Source organism: Petaurus breviceps, unplaced genomic scaffold (genome assembly GCF_028583685.1).
Source record: "Petaurus breviceps papuanus isolate PSGF00001 unplaced genomic scaffold, PetGlider_PUasm1.0 90630, whole genome shotgun sequence".
NCBI classification, from domain to species: Eukaryota; Metazoa; Chordata; class Mammalia; order Diprotodontia; family Petauridae; genus Petaurus; species Petaurus breviceps.
Window position 1 is genome coordinate 2,838,991 of NW_027187291.1, and position 20,132 is coordinate 2,859,122.

General features: G+C 43.1%; 1 long non-coding RNA gene across 4 annotated transcripts in view; it reads left to right on the plus strand.

The window, feature by feature from the left end:
• LOC138143167 (uncharacterized) overlaps positions 1 to 20,132 on the plus strand; it is a 42,872-nt gene extending 22,740 nt beyond the window's left edge. For all 4 annotated transcript variants that reach the window (XR_011163628.1, XR_011163626.1, XR_011163629.1 and 1 more), the window contains 3 exons: positions 9,200 to 9,313; positions 16,188 to 16,350; positions 17,565 to 20,132. This is a non-coding gene — a long non-coding RNA (uncharacterized lncRNA). The remainder of the gene's footprint in view (positions 1 to 9,199; positions 9,314 to 16,187; positions 16,351 to 17,564) is intronic.

Here is a 20,132-nt window from a genome sequence, read left to right on the forward strand (position 1 = left end):
AGAGAGAGAGAGAGAGAGAGAGAGAGAGAGAGAGAGAGAGAGAGAGAACAGACTTAATGAAAACTGTTAGAGGTGAATTACCTCTGGACTTGGCAAAAAAATTGAGGGTGTGAAGACCAACAATGGGAAGATAAGACTGGGAGTAACTTGTCAATTCTGTCCACACTGGGAAGCTTTTTAGGAAAATCATTCTTCAGGTTTTCTGAATGCAATCAAAATGGCTAGAATTTCCCTGACACCTCATTGCTTGTAAGTTAACTGGAGGCAAAGGCAAAGCATGATGGATTTAGAATCAGAGGACCTGGATTTGAATGAGAGGTTTAGCCTGGTTTAGCTCTAAGGCCCCTTTTCCATCTAAATCTATGTTCTCAATCCTTATTCTCCCCAACCTCTTTGCAGCCTGGGGCAGTATTGATCACTCTCTCCTTGATCCTCTCTCTAGGTTTTTGGGACCCCACTCTCTCCTGGTTCTCATCTTACCTATCTGACTGCTCCTTCTCAGTCCCCTTTGCTGGATCCTCCTCCAGATCATGCCCTCTAACCATAGCTGTCCCAGAGAGGTTCTGTCCTTGGGCCCTTTTCTCTCTCAATATTACTCAATATCAACTCCTGTGGATCTAATTACCTCCTCTTTTTTTTTTTTTAACCTCTAATTACAGGAAAGGATCTACCTTTCCTGCCCCAGTCTCTCCTGACCTTCAATCTCACATCTCTAGTTGACGTTCAGACATCTCAAACTGGATGTCCTGTAGACATCTTAAATTATATACAAAACAGAATTCACTATCCCCCTAAATCCTCCCCACCTCCTACCTGCCATATTACTGTATAGGGTAACACCATCCTGCCAGCCACTCAGGCTCACAACCTAGGAGTTATCCTGGATTTATCGCTATCTTGCCCCTGTCCCCCATATCCAAGCTTTACCAAGGCTTGTTGATTTCACCTTTTCAACATCTCTAGAATGTACCCCTCTTCTCTCCTCTGACACTGTCATCACTCTAGTGCAAGTCCTCATCACCTCACGTCTGGATTATTACAATAGCCTGCTGGTGCTTCCACACCAATCTATCCTCCATTCAGCCACTGAAGATTTTCCTAAAGTGCATGTCTAATCTTATCACACACCCCCACTCAATAAACCCAAGTGGTTTCCTTCTTTCTCCTCCTAGTGACACCCCGCCTCTAGGATCTGGCATTTTCTCTGGCTGTCCTCCATTCCTGCATCACTCTCCCTCCTCTGCTCAGACGACTGGCTTCCTTTAAATCCCAATTAAAATCCTACCTTATACAGGAAGCATATCCCCAGTCCCTCTTAATTCCAGGGCCTTCCCTCTGTTAATTATTTCATATTTATCCCATATATAGCTTGCTTTGTATATATTTGTGTGCATGTTGTCTCCCCCATTAGATTGTAATCTCCTTGAGGGTAGGAGACTTTTGTATCCCCAGCACTTAGCACAGTGCCTGGCATGTGGCCAGTGCTTAATAAATGTTTAATGATTGATTATCTTATAAAGTTGGAGGCTACTTGCATTTTCAAATACTTGAGACTTTTTCTTCTCTCTTCCTTCATCTCTTTCTTCCTTTTTCTTCCTCTTCCTCTCTCCCTTCCATTCTCTCTCTTCATTTGTCTTCCTCTCCTACTTTCTCTTTCTCTCTCTATTTCTGTATTTCTCTCCCTCTCTTCTCTCTCCTCTCCCTTCTCTGTCCCCCTTTCCCTCCCCCCACTCTCCCCATTTTCCTCTCTCCCTTCCTCCCCCCATCCCTTCCCTATCTGTCTTTCCTCTACCACCCACCCATATATCAAATCAGTTGCCAAAACTTGTTGATTTTACCTTGATAACATCTCCTGTATGTGCTTCCTTCTCTGCTCTGACACTACCTTGGTTCAGGGCCTCTTTACCTCACACCTGGACCACTCTTCTAATTGGTCTCCCTGACTCACATCTCTCCCTTCTCCAATATATCCTCCACTCAGATGTCAAATTAATCTTCCTGAAGCTCAGGTCTGATCATGCCAGCCCCCTTTTCAGTGAAATCCATTGACTCCCTATTACCTCCAGGATCAAATATAAAATTCTCTGGTTTGCAAAGCCTTTCAGACCCAGCCCCTTCCTACCTTTCAGCCTTCTTATACCTGATTCCTCCATGGACTCTAAGCTAGGTACAATGGCTTCTTTGTTGTCCCACACACTCATTTCCTGACTCAGGGCATTTTCACTGACTATTTCCCAAGTCTGGAATTCTTTCTCTCCTCACCTTAGCCTACTGGCTTTCCTGGATTCCTTCAAATCTCAGATAAAACCCCACCTTTCCCAGTCTCCCTAATGCTAGTGCCTTCCTTCTGAGATTCTTTCTGATTTATCATCTATATGTCTCTGTACATAGTTGCATGTTGTCTCCTCTATTAGACTGTGAGTTCCTTGATACCAGGGACTGTTTTTGTTTTTCTTTGTACCCTTAGTACTTAGTCCAGTGCCAGGCATACAGTAGGTCCTTAATAAATGCTACTTGACAAACCACACATAAGTAACTATCACAAGAAGAATCTTTCCATGGATCTTCCAGCCTTCCCAAAGGATGAGATATTCTATCCATCCAAATCAGTTTTCATACCACTTCTTTCAAGTCATTTCCCACTTAGAGCCCTTTGGTGTCCCCATCACCCTTCACAGACATTAAAAATGTCTATCTTCAATCTCAACCAGTTGTGTTTATTATATATGGACTGTGGGACCCAGAGCATCCAAAGATGTGAGGCAGGAGATAAAATGCATGAGTTATGGCCCCTGTCCTTTCAAGACTGGCAGCACGGCGTGGAGCGGGGACTTTCTTTGCTTTTCTTTGTGTTCTCAGTGTTTAGTACAGAGACTGGCACACAGTAGGTGATTACTACTTTAGGGCAGCTAGGTGATGCAATGGATAGAGCACCAGGCCTGAAGTCAGGAAAATCTGAGTTCAAATCTGGCCCAAATGCCTAGCTGTGTGACCCTGGGCAAGTCACTCAATCCAGCTTGCCTCAGTTTCCTCACCTGTAAAATGAGCTGGAGAAGGAAATGTCAAACCACTCCAGTATCTTTCCCAAGAAAACCACAAATGGGAAAGGGAAAGAGGAAGAGAGAAAGGAAGACAAATAGGTGAAGGAAGAGAGAGAGGAAGAAAAAGAAAAAGAGGAAAGAGAGGGAGAAGGAAAGGGAGAGGAGAGGGAGCTTAATAAATGTTTGTTGATTGATTGGTCGATGGGAACAGAGAGGAAGGTTTGCAGCCAGTCAAGGCCAGAAAAGAAGCAATGTGGTACAATGGTTGGATTTTGGACTTGGAATCAGGAAGATCTAGATTCCAATCCTGCCCCACTTACTGCTATGTGACCCCAGGCCAGTTATTTCACCTCTCTGACCCTCAGCTTCCTCATCTATAAACCTGGGGGCCTCGTAGTTCCCTTCCAACTCAATTATCAGGCTTGCTGCCTGGGGACTTGGTGATGAGAAAGGACTCTGTGGTTTGTTTTTATTTATTTATAATTGTGTTTAATTCTAACTTGACAAATACATAAAAATAAGCATTTCCATATACCAAGTGGAACATAAAGAGAGGATTGTACATGAAACTGCAAATATCTATTTTGTACAGCTCACTATTCCTGTGTAAGTATATAAGAGAGGCAGCTAGGTGGATAGAGGTCTGGACTTGTAATCAGGAAGACCTGAGTTCAAATCCTGCCTTAGAAACTCTGTGTACTCCAGGCAAATCACTTAAGTTCTATCAGTGTATATTTCCTTTTGTGTAAAATGGAGATCATATTGACACCTTCCTCACAAGGTTGGTTGCCTTATAAATCTTAAAGTTCTATACATTAGCTATTATTATTATTATAAGTTCAACATATGACTTCCAAAGCCTGCTTCTGTGTTTTCTTCTGTTCTCTTCTATGCACAAAAAAATTTGCTACAATGACCCTCTTTTCTCCAAGGGGTTTGAGGTGTGTGTGTGTGTGTGTGTGTGTGTGTGTGTGTGTGTCTGTGTCTGTGTCTGTGACTGTCTCTGTGTCTGTGTACCTTATAGGGTAGATTGAGATACTGCTTAGAGGATCCCTCCATCATAGGCAAATATGGATGCAGGGTTCTGGGAAGGGATGAAGGAACAAGGATTTGTCCTGGGGCCCAGAGTCCCAAGACTGGACTTCTGCAGCCCTGTTCAAGGTCCTGACCTTTACTAACAGCCTCATTTCTCTATCATCCTCCCTTCCCCTTCCCCCTAAATAAGGGAAGCCCTGAGGGCAGTGGGATTTCTCTTAGTTCGGATTAAACACATGGAAAGTGAATCCCAAATCCCAAAGCCTGGACCTCTCCTCAAAGCCTGTTGGATCTCTCCATCCCTCTGCTGTTCTGCTGTGTCAGTGATGGGTTTTGGCTACTGCTACCATGTTTCTCTGATAATAAGACACTGTCTTATTATTTTTTTTTGGAAAGAAAAACACCAGAGGGCTTATTTTCAGGGGAGGGCTTATGTTGTCCTGCCTTAGCTCTCCTCCGAGGCACTGCTCTCAATGGCGCCAGCAAGCAAATCACTGGGGAAGAACAGTATGACGCGTTCACTGCTGCAGCTCTGATTGGATGCAGCTCGGAGCGCGGCATGCGTTTCACTGGGGGGGGGGGAACGGTGCATACAGAGGGTACCGTAATGTAGCGTGTAGCACAGGGGATCACCTTCACTACAGTAGCAATCTCAATAGGGCTTATTTTCGGGGGAGGGCTTATTTTAGAGGAATCTTACACAGTAAGGGGAGGGCTTATTTTCGGGATAGGTCTTATTATCCGGGAAACACGGTATCAGACCACAACCCAGTCCTGGCACTGGGATTGTTCCTTTCTCTAGTCCTCTTCTTTCTCCAAAGACACATAATACTGCCACGAGACAGTCCCTGGTGTTCCTCCTGTCTCTTTCTTACTTTGATCTGGTCTCTGCAGGCAGGGACATGCATCGATTGGAAGCCCAGCACACAGTCATACACACCTTTCCTTCCCTTCCTTGGAGCCACCCTCTGGCCTGGTGCCCCTTCTCCCAGCCCATCTTTATGAGATCTGGACTTCTCTGATCCTCTGTTCCAGAGCCTGGCCTCTGACGCCAGAGCATGGGATGCTTTCACTTGTCAGCAGTGTTACCCCATCCCTCCCCACCACCTCCTTCCCCCCTCAACTCCCTCTCCCACAGTGGGTTGAGGAGGACCTACCCTCCTGGCAGCCCCTTCTTGCTAGATGTGAAATTGAGAGCCTGACTTCATGGTGCCTGAAGCACCTGGCAAGGAGGATACCCACTCTGCTGTTCTGGCTCCATCCCAGGTCTTTTTCCTGCAATGTACACCTCCCTTGGCCCCTTTCCAAGCCAGGAAAGGTTCTAGCTCACCACTCTTGCTGGGGGCAAGCATAGTCTGGTAAGGAATAGGAGCAGGGAGATAGGAGGGCTTTCCTGCCTAGCCTTGGGCAAGTTGCTTGCTGACTCTGTGCCTCAGTTTCCCTGTTAAAAAAAAAAAAGAGTACTCATCCCCAAGTTTCTGGGGCTGGGATGGAGATCAATGCCATAAAGTACTCTGAGCTCACTGGGGTAGAAAGCCGCAATCACATGGTGTTCCCATGGAGTCAGCAGCCCTACCCCACCCTAAGAGTATGTACTGGTTGGTGACGCTAGTAGAGAGGCAGGGTCTGGTGGGATGAAAGACTCAGGGAAAACCAGAGTAGGAATAATAATGATAATCATCAGCAGTGGCGTCCTAACCATCCAGGAATGTGAGGCCCCACACCCTGCCTGCTTCACACCTGGGACTCTACCAGGGTTCCTCTCCCTTGCTTTTATTGCCCAGATCCCACAGTCTGAAATTCCCATCCCTCCCCTTCTGCTTCCCAAGAGCTACAGTCCAGCCACTCTTCTCACTTGAAACCCTAGGGTTACGTGGGAATCCTCAGCATAAAAAGCTTCATGAATGCAGCAGGGAGGATACCCAGCAGCTTGGAAATATTGGCACCTCAGCTTCCCAGGATACAGATTGCCAGCCTCTGGCCAAGGGCATTTTTCTACAGACCTATAAACCTCTGGGACAGTGGAATAGCTAGGAGACTTTAATATTCCAGTTTATGCCCGTATTTTCTAATCTGAGGTTCAAACCCTCATTTTTCTATGTGCGAAGTCAACTAAGACACTTAATTTCCCTTGGCCTCAGTTTCTTCAGCTATGAAATGGACATCTAGGTGGTGTAGTAGATACAGTACCAATCCAGAAGTGAGGAAGCCTCATCTTAGTGAATTCAAATATGGTCTCAGACACTTTTTACTAGCTGTATGACTCTGAGCAAGTCACTGAACCCTGTTTACCTTAGTTTCCTCAACTGTAAAATGAGCTGAAGAAGAAATGGAAAACTATTCCAGTATCTTTGCCAAGAAAAACCCCAATTCAGGTCATGAAGAGTCAGACACAAAAACAACTGAACAACAACAAAATGTGGGAATAATCCCAGCTCTATCTACCCAAGAATGTTTGGGTAATTTTTTTTGGCCAGGGTGGAGATATTGGGGATGGGAGGGGGAGGCAGGAGGTTGAGACATATGATTTAATCGGTGTTGGTAACACCTTGGGCAGAGCTCGATGTAAAAAGTCTATGAATTTTGGTCCTAGAGCCCAGAGAAATCAAGTGACTAGACCAAGGTCACACAGCCAGTATGTGTCAGAAGCAGGACTTAAAATTTGATCTTTGTGATTCAAAGACTGGTCTTCTCTCCACTCAGTCAGGCTGCTTCTCCTGACAAAGCCTCTGTCTCTGACAGAGGGGAAAAAAAGTAAAAAGAATAGGAAGAAAAGCAAATCATGGAGTCATTTTTTAATCTTTTTTTTTTTTGAGCCAATCAGGATTAAGTGACTTGCCCATGGTCACCCAGCTAGCAAGTATCTGACATCACATTTGAACTCAGGTCTTCTTAACTCCAGAGCAGTACTTTACCCACTATACCACTTAACTGCCCCCTAAAAATCTTAAGAGAGAAGAAGGAAGGCCAAAAAGAATCACAGGCAAGTGGGATAGCTCTGAAAGTAAGAGGTTGAATTTATTATGTATTAGACCCAAGCTGTGTATAACAGAGACCCAGAGCTTCATGTATACTCCTCTTTTGTCCTTCATCGTTTATGGAAATGTCCGTTTAATTTGGGGTTTGTGAAGTTCACAATAAGAAGGAATACACTAAAAAATTTTGTAGGTAGGAAGACTCAGCCTCTGAGCTCCCAGGGCAGGTGGGTGCTTTCGGTATATAATGGATGTGGGTTGGTGCTGTGGGGATGTTTTTACCTCAAGGTGTAGTCTCTATTCCTGCTTCAATATCTAATATTTTTAAAATGTTCTGTTGATGTTTGTTTTCAAAAGTATCCCTACCACTTCCCTATGAAGCCTCCCTCTGCCATATAGAACCTTTTCTTCCAACAAATAAGTACAGTCTTAAAAACTTAACCCTTGGTCATGTCTGAAAATATGTACTTTGCCCACTCTCATATTTCATTGTTAGTCTTCTGAGGTCAGGATCAGTCATTGCATTTATCAGAGAGAGTTATGAAGTCTTTCGGTCCTAATATCTGTATTTTCTCCAGTGAAATGTGAGTCCTTTTCTTACCAGAAGACGATAGCAACTAGGTGGTACAGTGGAGTCAGGAAAACCTGAGTTCAAATCTGGACTCTGACACTTACTAGCTGTGTGACCCTACTGAGCAAGTTACTTAACCTGACAGCCTCAGTTTCCTCCTCTGGAAAATGAGGAAAATAAGAGCATCTACTTCCCAGGGTAGAGGTAAGGATTGAAAGAGTAGCCCTCTCTGAACCTTAATGCTAGCTATTATTATAATTATTTCTTGACTTAGGCTTTTGACTTTTTTACTAGCCACCATCTGAAGGATGGCACCTCCAGGTATAGAGGACCTCTGATTTTAAAAGATGGTAGATTTCAATCTGGGAGTGACCTTAGAAATCCTCTAACCCAGTCTCCTCATTTGACAGATGAGGAAACTGACCCCAGAAAAGTGAATAGGCTTTTAAAGTCCTTCACAATCTGACCCCTTTCTACTATTCCAGTCTTTTTTTTTTTTTTTTGCCTTTTGGAGGGCAATTGGGGTTAAGTAACTTGCCCAAGGTTACATGGGTAGTTTTATTTTTGTGTGGGTGTTAAGTGTCTGAGACCAGAACCGAACTTGGGTTCTCCCGACTCTGGGCTGCCACTTTGCTCACTGCGCCCCCTAGCCGCCCCATACTCTTCCAGTCTTTACTCCTGAGTTACCCATGATCCAGAGACACCTATTTCTCACACATGAGCCACGGTACCTTTTTAATGGCTGGCCCTCATGCCTGGATTGCTCTTCCTCCTCACCAACACCTCCTGACTTCTCTGACTTCCCTCTAGACTCAACTCCAATCCTACCTTTGATTTCCTAGTACATATAAAAGGTATGTTTACATGATAGTCTATTATATATGCAACGGTATTGTGATTGTGTCTAAAAAAAATGTACATACCTTAATTAAAAATGCTTTATTGCTAAAAAATACTATCACCTGAGCCTTCAGCAAGTCATAATCTTTTTGCTGGTGGAGGCTCTTGCCTCCATGTTGATGGCTGCTGACTGATCAGGGTGATAGTTGCTGGAGGTTGGGGTGACTGTGGCAATTTCTTAAAATAAGACAACAATGAAGTTTGCTATATTGATTGACTCTTCCTTTCATGTGAACACTTAGATGCCATTGTAGGGTTGTTAATTAGCTCAATTTCAATATTGCTGTGTCTCAGGGAATAGGGAGGCCTGAGGAGAGGGAAAGAGACAAGGAACAGCCCCTTGGTGGAGCAGTCAGAATACATACACAACATTTATTAAGTTTCACTTATATGGGCATGGTTCATTTTCCCTCAAAACAATTACAATAGTAACATTAAAGATCGCAGATATAATAATAAAAATTTTGAAATATTGCAGGAATTACCAAAATGTAACAGAGATGCAGTGTGAGCATATCCTGTTGGAAACATGGCTCTGACACAGGCGTGCTCCATGAAAGGGTCACCACATATCTTCAATTTGTAAAAAATGCAATTTCTACAAAGCATAATGAAGCAAAGTGCAATAAAAATGAGGTTTGCTTGCAATAACTTGTAACTATTATTATATTATCCAGGGAGATTGAGACGAAACCATTGGAAAATATTGTGCTGTGCCCATCCATGTACCATGTAGCACTGCAACTCTGACTGAAAAAAGAAGGGGTACAAGAGAAGCGTCCTGAATACAGGTATTCCTTATTCTAAGTAAGCTTCAAGCAAAGAAATTCAGACTTCCAGAATAAAAAAAAATAGGGAATTAATTCATTTTATTGGAACTGAACCCAAGAATTTAAGGAATTTCCACCCCAGATTATGTACTGGATGATGACACCTGCTTACAAAGTGTAATATTGCTAAACAGCTTTATTAGACATTTAAAGTTGTTGTTGTTTAGTCTTTCAGTTGTAGCTGACTCTTCATGACTCCATGGAGTATACTGTCCATGGGGTTTTCTTGGCAAAGATATTTCCTTTCTCCAGGCAAACAGAGGTTAAATGATTTGTTCAGGGTCATACAGCTAGTAAGTGTTTGAGGCTGGATTTGAACTCAGGTCTTCCAGACTCCGGGCCCATAACCCTATCCACTGAGCCATCTAGCTGCCTCCAAGACATTGAATACTCTCAGGTATTCAAGGACAGCAACTCAACAAGTAAACAACAGTCTACATATTGAAAAAAAATCTTCTATTTTTGCCAATTAGTTTATCCTTTGGGGTGGCTAGGTGGTGCAGTGAATAGAGCACCAGCACTGGAGTTAGGAGGACCTGAGTTCAAATCTGACCTCAGACACTTAACATGCGCTAGCCGTGTGACCCTGGGCAAGTCACTTAACCCCAACTGCCCTGCCCTCCCCCCTCCAAAAAGAAAAAAAAAGCCTATGTAATAAATAGGCTCTTGGGAGAGGTGGGGTTGACATCTTGTTTGACTTCACAGTATCCTAAAGTTCTATGTCCTTACAGGGAGTCTCATTCAGAAGGATTATAAATCTGGAGAACGTGCTAGGTCCCTGGGAAGGAAAAGCCCCACTACTGTTTATGGACTTTAGTATGAACACTCTGCGTTATTTGTTGGGTTGTTCTAGCTCTCTATCTTAAAAATGAAGATTGTCCCAGTGCCCCGATTTTTCCCTTTTCCCCCAGAAAGACAAAGAACACCAGTCCTCCCACAGCTTCATGGGACACATGCTTTATTTTTCTGATGATGTTTCCCCCATGATAAAAACTCTACACTAGATTCAGGAAAGGCATTTGTGAATGGCCTTTATCTTAGTAGGTCATCATGTGGCCATTGAACACCTGCTCTATAACAGGCCTCAAGAGGATGGACATTTTGCCCTCTCTCACCCTACACAAACAACTCCCCTGCATTTTGCAGAAGACACATAGCACCCATTCACCTGAGCAGTTTTTGCCAATAATGTCTCATTATCTTCCTCTGGGGCTTTCTGTCAACTCTTTTTTGATTCAGCCCCACACTTCCTTCCTGTTCTTATTTCTCTTTACAACAAGCTGAGTATTTTTAACTGAGGTTTCTTTTTACCTCTTACTGTCCCTGATGGGGTAGGCTGGGAGTGTTTTTGCTGGCTCTCATATATGACAGTTTGGGTCACATACATCTACCCTACTATCCACACCCTTCCCGCCTCTGCTGGGTTCGCCACTCTCTTGCTTCCTGAGGTGGCCACTTTGAATATCCTCTGGCTGGAGCTTTCAAAGCCAAAGGGGCTCAGGGGAATTCCCCAGAAGCTTCCTCAAAACCTAAAGCTCAGAGTCTATGAGTTGAGACTGTAAGTTAACCCCTGGTGCCATCGTTGGACCACTTGGCTACATCTAGTCATGGACCTCAGCATGAGCCATTGGCCCCAGGTTGGTTTCCCAGCCTTTCTCCAGACAGCTCTAACTCTGAACTCCAATGGCCCCCTGTTACTTTTAGATCAAATAGATTCCTCTGTTTAAAATTTAAAGCTCTTCACAGCCTGGCAGCTAAAGACAGGTAAGTGGTGACATAGAGAACTGGGCTTGGAGTCAGGCAAACCTGAGTTTAAATCCTGCTTCAGACACCTACTAGATGTATGACCCTGGGCAAGCCACTTTAACCTTTCTCAGCCTCAGTTTGTCTACCTGTACAAGATAGATAATAAGTGCTCCTACTTTGTTGTGAGCATCAAATAAGAGAACACATGTAAGCTTTACAAATCTTAAGAGTGCTACATAAATGCTATTTTTATTATCTGCTTTTCGGGCTTATTTACCACTCCCTACGGTCCAGCTTCACCAGGCCACTTACTGTTCTGTATGCATTATGCTCCCTCCTCATTCTTAAAATGCTATTCCTCCTTGAACACCTCTGCCTCTTAGGATCTCTGGTTTCAACACTGGGCAAACTCTGCCTTCTTTAGGAGGGCTTTCCCAGGCCCCTCAGGAGCTAATGCCTTCCCTTCTAAAGTTACTTTGTATCTTAATTATATCAATCTTTTAAACTTTTTTTATGTGCATGGGTTTGTACCTATTTATATTCAACGTTTCCCTCATTAGAATGTAAGCTCCTTGAGGGGCAAAGACTGTTCTTGCTTTTTTCTTTGTTTCCCTTAGTGTTTACCGTAGTGACTGAGTGGTAAGAGTGTAATAGGCGGCTTGGAGTCAGAAAAACTCTTTCCATGGCACCATGAGTGCTTGTGGAATGCACACTGAAACCATGTACATCAGCCTGAGATAAATAATTAGGGAGAGAAATTTGGAAAGTCAGAATACAAACATACCTTACATAAAATCCAGCATGATCTTACAATAACATCATTAATACATTGAAATCAAGTGCCAACATAATATAACAAAACCTTACTGGCAAGGCACATCTCCCTGCAGAAATGCAAAACTTATCCACCCTCTAGTTGCTTTAAGCAGAAATCAATCTACCTGGGCTTCTTTCTAACTTTAGCCAATCAGGAATTAGGCCTGGGGCAGCATCAGTTAATCACAAGGATTTTTCCAGCATTCACGCTGGGATTGTTAAGGAACTCATCTGCTATGGGGAGTAATTAGGAAGGCCCTGCTTCTCTCTGGCTTGGGACCTAAGCTGGGAAAAGACCCAATGCAGCTTGAGGAAGGCAGCAAGCCTTTCCCTCTCTTCACCAAGTCTGCCTGCCTTGCCATAGAACAGACATAGAGGGGGATGTGTGGGGCAGTTACCTATGATCCTTTGGGAAGAACTGAAGTATTTTTATAATTTTGAGGGTGAAATTGATGGTGGAGCCTACTTTAGTTATATACTCATAAGCACAGGAACAAAGAGAGACCAGGACTTAGACAGGTTTGGGTGTGGCACCCCAACTGACTGGGGTTGTGGAAGAAAATGTAAAAATCACCATTGGGCTAAACTCAGGTAAACTGACCCCAAGCAATGCATGAAGTTCTGGGAAGGAGAACAGGGATTCTAGGTCATGCCACAAGGGAAACAGGCCTGAGTGGAGTGGGCTCCATATCCTGATTAAGTAATAGCAAACTGCCCTGATGTAACTGGCCATCAGCATGTTAGGTAGGAGAAAAGAAATATTTAGGAAATCTGAGAACCTTTTATCTTAGGCAGGTAATTTCTTTAATACTTTGATTCTATTTTGCTAAATTTGTGATTATTGAATACATTCTTTTAAAAAATTCAACAAACATTTATTTAGTACCCACAAGGACCTGTACTCGGCAGGCACTGGTTTAACACATAGTAAAAGACGTAGTTCCTACCCTCTAGAGAGGGGAAGCATAGATATGATATGTACACAGCAATTCTAACAGTTACATTTGTTGGTGGGAGAATTGGGGGAAGCAGCAAGGCTAGGGCACACCCCCCTCTCCCTTTCTACTAAGGGAACTCTACTCTGGACCCATGCCTGTGGTTCAGTTTGGGTGACAGCCTGGCTTCTAATGGCAGCAGTTGAACTCCTTTGCTCTTACTCTCCAACTCTTTATACACCCACCTGGTCCTCCCAGGGGCACAGAGAAATATCACCAGTCATCCTGACCTATATCTTGCCACTGAACTCTGATGACTCTGGAAGGATAGAGTGAGGCTAATGACTTTGCACAGCTCTTCCTCACTTAAATCCAATTCACTTGCAAGTCATCACCCTCCTGATGTCATTGGTCCTCTTTAAGAACCAAAGACAACAATAACAGGAAACAACAATATCTAAAGCTTAGATTTGAGCTTATGTCTAAGATATATTTCCAAGTGGGAAATAGAATGGTACTCAGTATACCTTTCTACTCTTCACTTGCACAATATAAATCACATGTGGGACAGGTGTTTATTTTCTACACACAAAAGAAACCCAAGAAATCTCACCAGCTTACACTGATAGAAAGACTTAAAACAGAATCCTATAACATAACTCCTATTAGTATACTATTGACAGAAATTTTAAGCAAACTAAACAAATGACAATAATAAATTTCTTTATTGGGAGGTTGACTTAAACAAAAATTATTACTGAATGGGCATCACTATAATTCATCTTCACTCTGTACTGTTCAACAATTTTCCTCAAGGTAATATTTTCTGGCAAGCCAAGCCAGGGCTTAGGTTTATCTTCTTGTTGGGAGGAAGGAAGGAATGAGCATTTATAGACCACCTAGTATGTTCTAGGCACTGTGCTAAGTGCTTTAGATACTCTCTTGTTTGATTCTCCTAACAACCCTGGGAGGAAGATGCTGTTATTATTCCCATTTTACAGCTGAGAAAGCTGTGAAAGCACAGGTTAAATTACTTGCCCAGGGTCACACAGCTAGTGAGTATCTAAAGTCACATTTGAACTCAGGTCATCTTGACGCCTGGCCCAGCTCTCTAACCACTTTACCACTCAGCTGCCTCTTGGTGGTGGTTATCTTCTCCACTGCAGAAACTCTTCCTACTTTGACTAAGGGATAGAGTATCTTCTGATGCCGAGATTCATTAGGCTTCCTCCAAGGCTGAACGTATCCACCTTAGGACTGATATTCAGTAACCAGGGATTGGGCCAAGAAACACAAAGCAGAAGACCAGTCAGAGGCCCAGGGTCAAATTTAGCTATCTGAGAACCAGCTCTAGCTGCCTTGTGGAGCATAGATATTGTACTGCCAGGATGGGGATAAAAGGCACCAACCCTACCAGATATTTAAAAAAAAAATTTTTTTTTAATTAAAAAAATTTTTTTCCTACCAGATATTCTTGATACAATATGAAGTTGGGAGAAAAGAGAGTGTGATAGGGGCAGCTAGGTGGCACAGTGAGTAAAGCGCTGGCCTGGAGTCAGGAGGACCCGAGTTCAGTTCCAGCCTCAGACACTTAACACCCGCACAAAAAAAACTAGCTGTGTAACCTTGGGCAAGTTAATTAACCCCAATTGCCCTCCAAAAGGCAAAAAAAAAAAAAAAAGAAGAATAAGAAAGAAAAGAAAGGAGAGTGCATGAAGGTAGGACACTTCCTTTTTGTAAGACATTAGCTCATTCTGCTCATTGTCCAATATGGGGATTGTTCCATTATCCTGAAGCTCACATTCTTCAGTGCTACTTCAGATGTGTCCCTGGAAGTTTCCACAGGAGCTCTGATGCATGGTCCCTGGTATGGCCCCATGGGTCTATTTTTACCTGTACTCCAACCCTTGCTACACAAGTATAGGGCAAGGTAGGGTATGATGGAGGCAAAGGAAAAACTCACTTAAACTTTCCTATTATAAGATGGAGGTAGGAAGTCTTCAAGGAAGAAGTCACATATCTTAGGATATCTTGGCACGTGGCTGTGGGAAGGAAGTATCTTCCAGGAATGAAGGGTGTGCATAAGATAGCATGGTGAATTTGGGGAGCCATTTATGGGTCAGTTTAGTTGGGAAGGGAAATAATGCAAAGTAAGACTGGAAAGATAGGCTTGAACAAAATCCTGGAGGGTCTTAAAGGGCAGTTAAGTGGGGAGGGTGGTGGTGTTGGGTTAGAGCACTGATGAAGCATGTTTGGGGATGGACATGTGGGAGCTGCACATGCAGCTGAGCTTGGGGTCAGCTTGTCTCTTGCAGCTGTTTCCAAGAAGCCTTCATAGCTTCCAGGGGGAAGAGGAAAAAGAAATTCTCTTCCCCTCTGTGAGAAGTCCAAGGAAGAGCTGTTGGAATCCTAAGCCACATATGTTACGAAAAGAGAAAGAAGAGACTGAGAATGAACATTTTCTTTCCCTCTGAAGCCTGCCCAGTGAGAAACTTCTGGTGACAAAGATTTTCTAGCTGATGCACTGAATATGGGCTGGTGTACTTAATATGGAATAAGGAGCCTGCACCCTATTTGGACTTTTTTTTTTTTTTTATCCAAGGGAATTGGAGTTAAGTGATTTGACCAGGGTCACACAGCTAGTAAGTGTCAAGTATCTGAGGTGAATTTGAACTCAGGTCTTCCTGACTCCAGGGCTGGTGGTCTATCCATTGCATCACCTAGATGCCCTGCTTTAGACTCTTGATAAAGGGTGTATACAACTATAGGCTTCTGGTGGGTCCCTAGTGGTGAGTGGAGGGGAGGTTCTGTCAAAGAGAATGGGCCAATAACCAAAGAGTTTCACACTGGGCAGGCTTCAGAGGGAAAGAAAATGTTCATTCTCAGTCTCTTCTTTCTCTTTTCGTAACATATGTGGCTTAGGATTCCAACAGCTCTTCCTTGGACTTCTCACAGAGGGGAAGAGAATTTCTTTTTCCTCTTCCCCCTGGAAGCTATGAAGGCTTCTTGGAAACAGCTGCAAGAGACAAGATAGCTAACTGTCTATATGAAACTGAGTCTGAATCTGTAGGCCCTCGCCTAACCCTAGCTGTCTTCTGTGTCTGACTGAATAGCAGTCCTGGGATGGATGGTTTTTGGGTTTTTTTTTTGCCTTTTTGGAGGGCAGTTGGGGTTTGCCCAAGGTTACACAGCTAGTTTTTTTGTGTGGGTGTTGTGTCTAAGGCTGGGACCAAACTCAGGTCCTCCTGACTCCCGGGCCAGCGCTTTACTCACTGCGCCATCTAGCCGCCCCAGGATGGATGTTTTTCACCTTAGTGGCAACCTCATGAAATTGACAGGTCAGGAGTTCCTGGGTCCAGTGGCTGGTTGTCTAGCAGGAGGTGTCTGAAGTAAATCCTCAGAAGAGAAAATGACCACTTCCAGGAAAAGGAGACCAAACTTACCCTGGGTTGCCAGAAGACATGCACCATGTGTGAGTTGCTTGAACAATGCAAAACTGAGGTAAAGGTTGAATTATCTGTTTAGCAGTCTATAGTTGCTTTATGTTTAAATTTTTAAGTATCAGTTACCCAAGGGAGGATAATATGTGATAAGGAGAAGGGAAGGGGAAAGGGAGTAAGCATTTATATAACACCTACTCTGTCCTAGGCACTACAAATAACATCTCATTTGACCAAAATAGTGAGAGATACTTTAGGGGTACTGACTTAGGGATAAGATTTCAGGGCTGGGCACTGAGTTCATAGTGGCCAGGGGTGGGGCATGAGTAAGCAGAGAGGCAAGTGACTTTGGGGCAGCTTTCTTATTCCAGGATGAGTCTGCTTAAGATCTAGGGCCCTCAGAGAGTCATGGAAATGGCATGGTCTCAGAGCATCCTCTTAAACCCTTCCTCCACCCACCAGGTGAGAAACCCCAGTTCCTTGGTACAAGCAAGAATGAAGTTGTGGTGAGGGATTATTTGTATCAATTTTAAAAATCATTATAAAGGTTATTGTCTTAGCTAGCTAAGGAGTTGGATGGATAAATAAATAGAACATTTAGATAGAAAAATAGAACATTTATTAATTAGTGTTAGGCACTATGCTGAACACTGAGGTTACTAACACAACTGAGACAATCCTTCAGCTTGAGGAGCTTACATTTGTGAGAGGGGGGTGTTTACCTGTCACCCTGAACTGGCATGAAGCCGAGGGTGCATGGCAAGTGTAATGTGGGCACTGAAAAATGAGATTTGTTCTTAAGAGAACGTAAAGAGTGTTCTTAAGCTTTGAAGCATCTGTAGACATTCTGTAACTGGTTCTGGTTGACTAATGACATGGTGAATAAAAGCCTCTTTTACAGGCTATAATTGTGTAGCTAGACCCGGAGATGCATTCAAAAGGTACCATCCTAGGGGCGGCCAGGTGGCTCAGCGAGTAAGAGCACCGGCTCCAGTGTTGGGACAACCTGGAGATCGAATCCCGGGCTCAGACACTCAGCACCACACCCAGAAATAACTGGCCGTGTAACCTTGAGCAAGTTACTTAACCCCGATTGCTTAAAAAAAAAAAAAAAAGGTACCATCCTTTATCTTGGGCTGACTCCTAGTCTAGTGGCATTTTGAGGAGAGACAATGCCATAATGGGAGCAGCTTCAGATGCTCCCCTTCCAAAGCTGATGTGGCTCTAGAACATGGACCTTGGTTCTTTGCCTCAGTGTTTGTTCTTTTGTTTTAGGTGAAGAAGGCTTCAAATTTGCTCTAAGATATGATAAGTTGGTTGCTATTAGAAAAAACATGGAAAGACTTGCATGAAATAATGAAGAGTGAAATGAGCAGAACCAAGACAACATTGTATATGGTTACAGCACTATTCTTAGAACAAGAACAACTACGAACAGCTAAGTTATTCTGAAAATTATAAATACTCAAATCAGCTACAAAGGACTTATGAAGGAAGGTACTATCTACCTCCAGAGAAAGAATTAATGAATAAAAGTATGCATAGTATGGTTTTACATATATACACATGTATTACATATGTGTGTATATGTCTGTGTGTGTATGCATGTGTGTATATAGGTGTCAAGTGGTGGCCTTCTCTAGAGTGTGATTTGGTAAGAAGGGAGGGAGAAGGGAGAAATAAATGAAATGAAACAAATAAAACAAAAAAGTTAAATTTAAAAAATGATTTCTAGGACCTTCCCTCTCCCCCCTCCAAAAAGAATTTAACTTATTGAATTTTGAAATGTTAGGGGAGTGAACCACCAGGAACTCCAGGAGTGGAATCAGTGCCAAGGGTTATAGCTAGTAAGTTTAGCTTAAGGACCTAACAGAGACGAGCTTATCCAGCTGGGATGCTGCCTTTGTGGGACCAAAGCTATGTAGAAACCTTGTTAAGTCAAAACTCACTCTTCTCTAGCACAGCAGTGGTGTAGGGGAGAGTATGCCCCTGAGGCGTTGGAGGGAAATATTTGTACTTTTGTTCTTGCTGTAGCTTTGATGTAAATATTCCTTTGTAAAAGCTAATTAGTATTAATTGGTTAAATGAAAGTGGGGAGCTACCCATTGGTGACTGTAGGGGGGGAACCACATCAGAATGGATGTAATAGTGTTAGAGAAAGGGGTGGAGGTGATAGTATTTGATTTTTTTTTCTTTTTTTGGAGGGGGGAAGGCAGGGCAGTTGGGGTTAAGTGATTTGCCCAAGGTCACATGGCTAGTTTTGTGTTAAGTGTCTGAGGCTGCATTTGAACTCAGGTCCTCCTGACTCCAGGCCGGTGCTCTATTCACTGTGCCACCTAGCCACCCCATGATAGTATTAGAGGAAGAAAAACCTCAACCCTACAGGGACCACTCCCTACAGCCCTGAGGGGGAAATGTAGCTGGCCTGGCTCTGGGATAGTGAGGTCAGATAATAGTCCTAGGAGGTAGGAAGGTAGCTAGATTCATAGATAGAGCATTTATTAATTATATACTATGTGCCAGGAAATGTGATGAGGAAACATACAAATAAAGCTAGACAGTCCTTACCCCCCAAGAGGCTTACATGCTAATGGGGGAGGAGAGAACATAGCAGGGAGCTAGAAGGGGGAGCAGAGGGAGAGAGAGAGAAGGGTCTGAAGGCAAGGTAAGGCAAAAGCTCATCTGTCAGAGCCCTGCATCCCAGGGTTGGGGTCCCACAAAAGAGAGATGAAGGTGGTGACGAGAGTGCATATAGCATCTTATAGAGGTGGCCAAGAAGTGGCATCCATAATGACCCAACTCAAGTTTTTATAGTATAAATTTTAGTCATCCAGGAATGTCTTTCTCTGTTAATTTCTATAGAATCAAGTGCCCCTTGTAATGTTATTTTATCTAATCTCATATTAGGCAGAGGTATTCCTGAAAAGTATTGTAAAGTCACTCTATGTGGCTTATGGTTATGGTTCATTCTGGCTCACCTGCACCATTGTTGTCTTTTATTAGCTCAGATGAATGAGAGCTGATTTGCATAGGGTTTCCAAACCTATTTTCTCTCTATCATGACCAGCTGTTATTGTTGTTGTTCAGTCATTTTTCAGTCATATCAGACTCTTCATGACCCCATTTGGGGTTTTCTTGGCAGAGATATTGTAGTGATTTGCTATTTTCTTCTCCAGTTCATTTGAGGCAAACAGGGTTAAGTGACTTGCCCAGGGTCACATACCTAATAAGTGAGGCCAGGTTTGAACTTAGGAAAATGAGTCTTCTTGACTCCAATCTGGGCATTCTATCCCCTTTGCCCCACTCACTGCCCAACCTAAGGCTAAAATGGTCAAAATAATTATAAGAGCATTCATTTAGATCTGGTAAGGATCTTGGAGATCGTCTAATTCAACCCTCTTATCTTATATATGAGGAAACTGAGGCCCAGAGCCAAGACTTGAATCCATTTTGTTCTGATTCCAGTGCTCTAAGGCTCCAAAAAAGAAGCAAGAAGAATTCAACAGTAGCCATTCCTTCTCTATTCTGGGAGACTCCCTAGCTTGTCAGGTTTTGGATATGAGGGTATAATCTAGCCCTCTTAGCAAGGGTTATGGGTAACCCCAGTTTTTAATCATACTAAGAAAAGGTTTTTTGAATGTAATTGTTTTATTCTGAACTTAAACCCCAAATAAAAGATGGCATTTCCACATGCATAGTAGAACAGAAAAAGACATTCGTATGTGAAACTTTGAGTCTCTCTTATATATGGTTTATTTTTAAGTATATAATAAATTCACCATCTGACTTTAAAACTTTCCTTATTGTGATTCCTTCTGTCAATAAAAAAAATTGCTCCAGTGA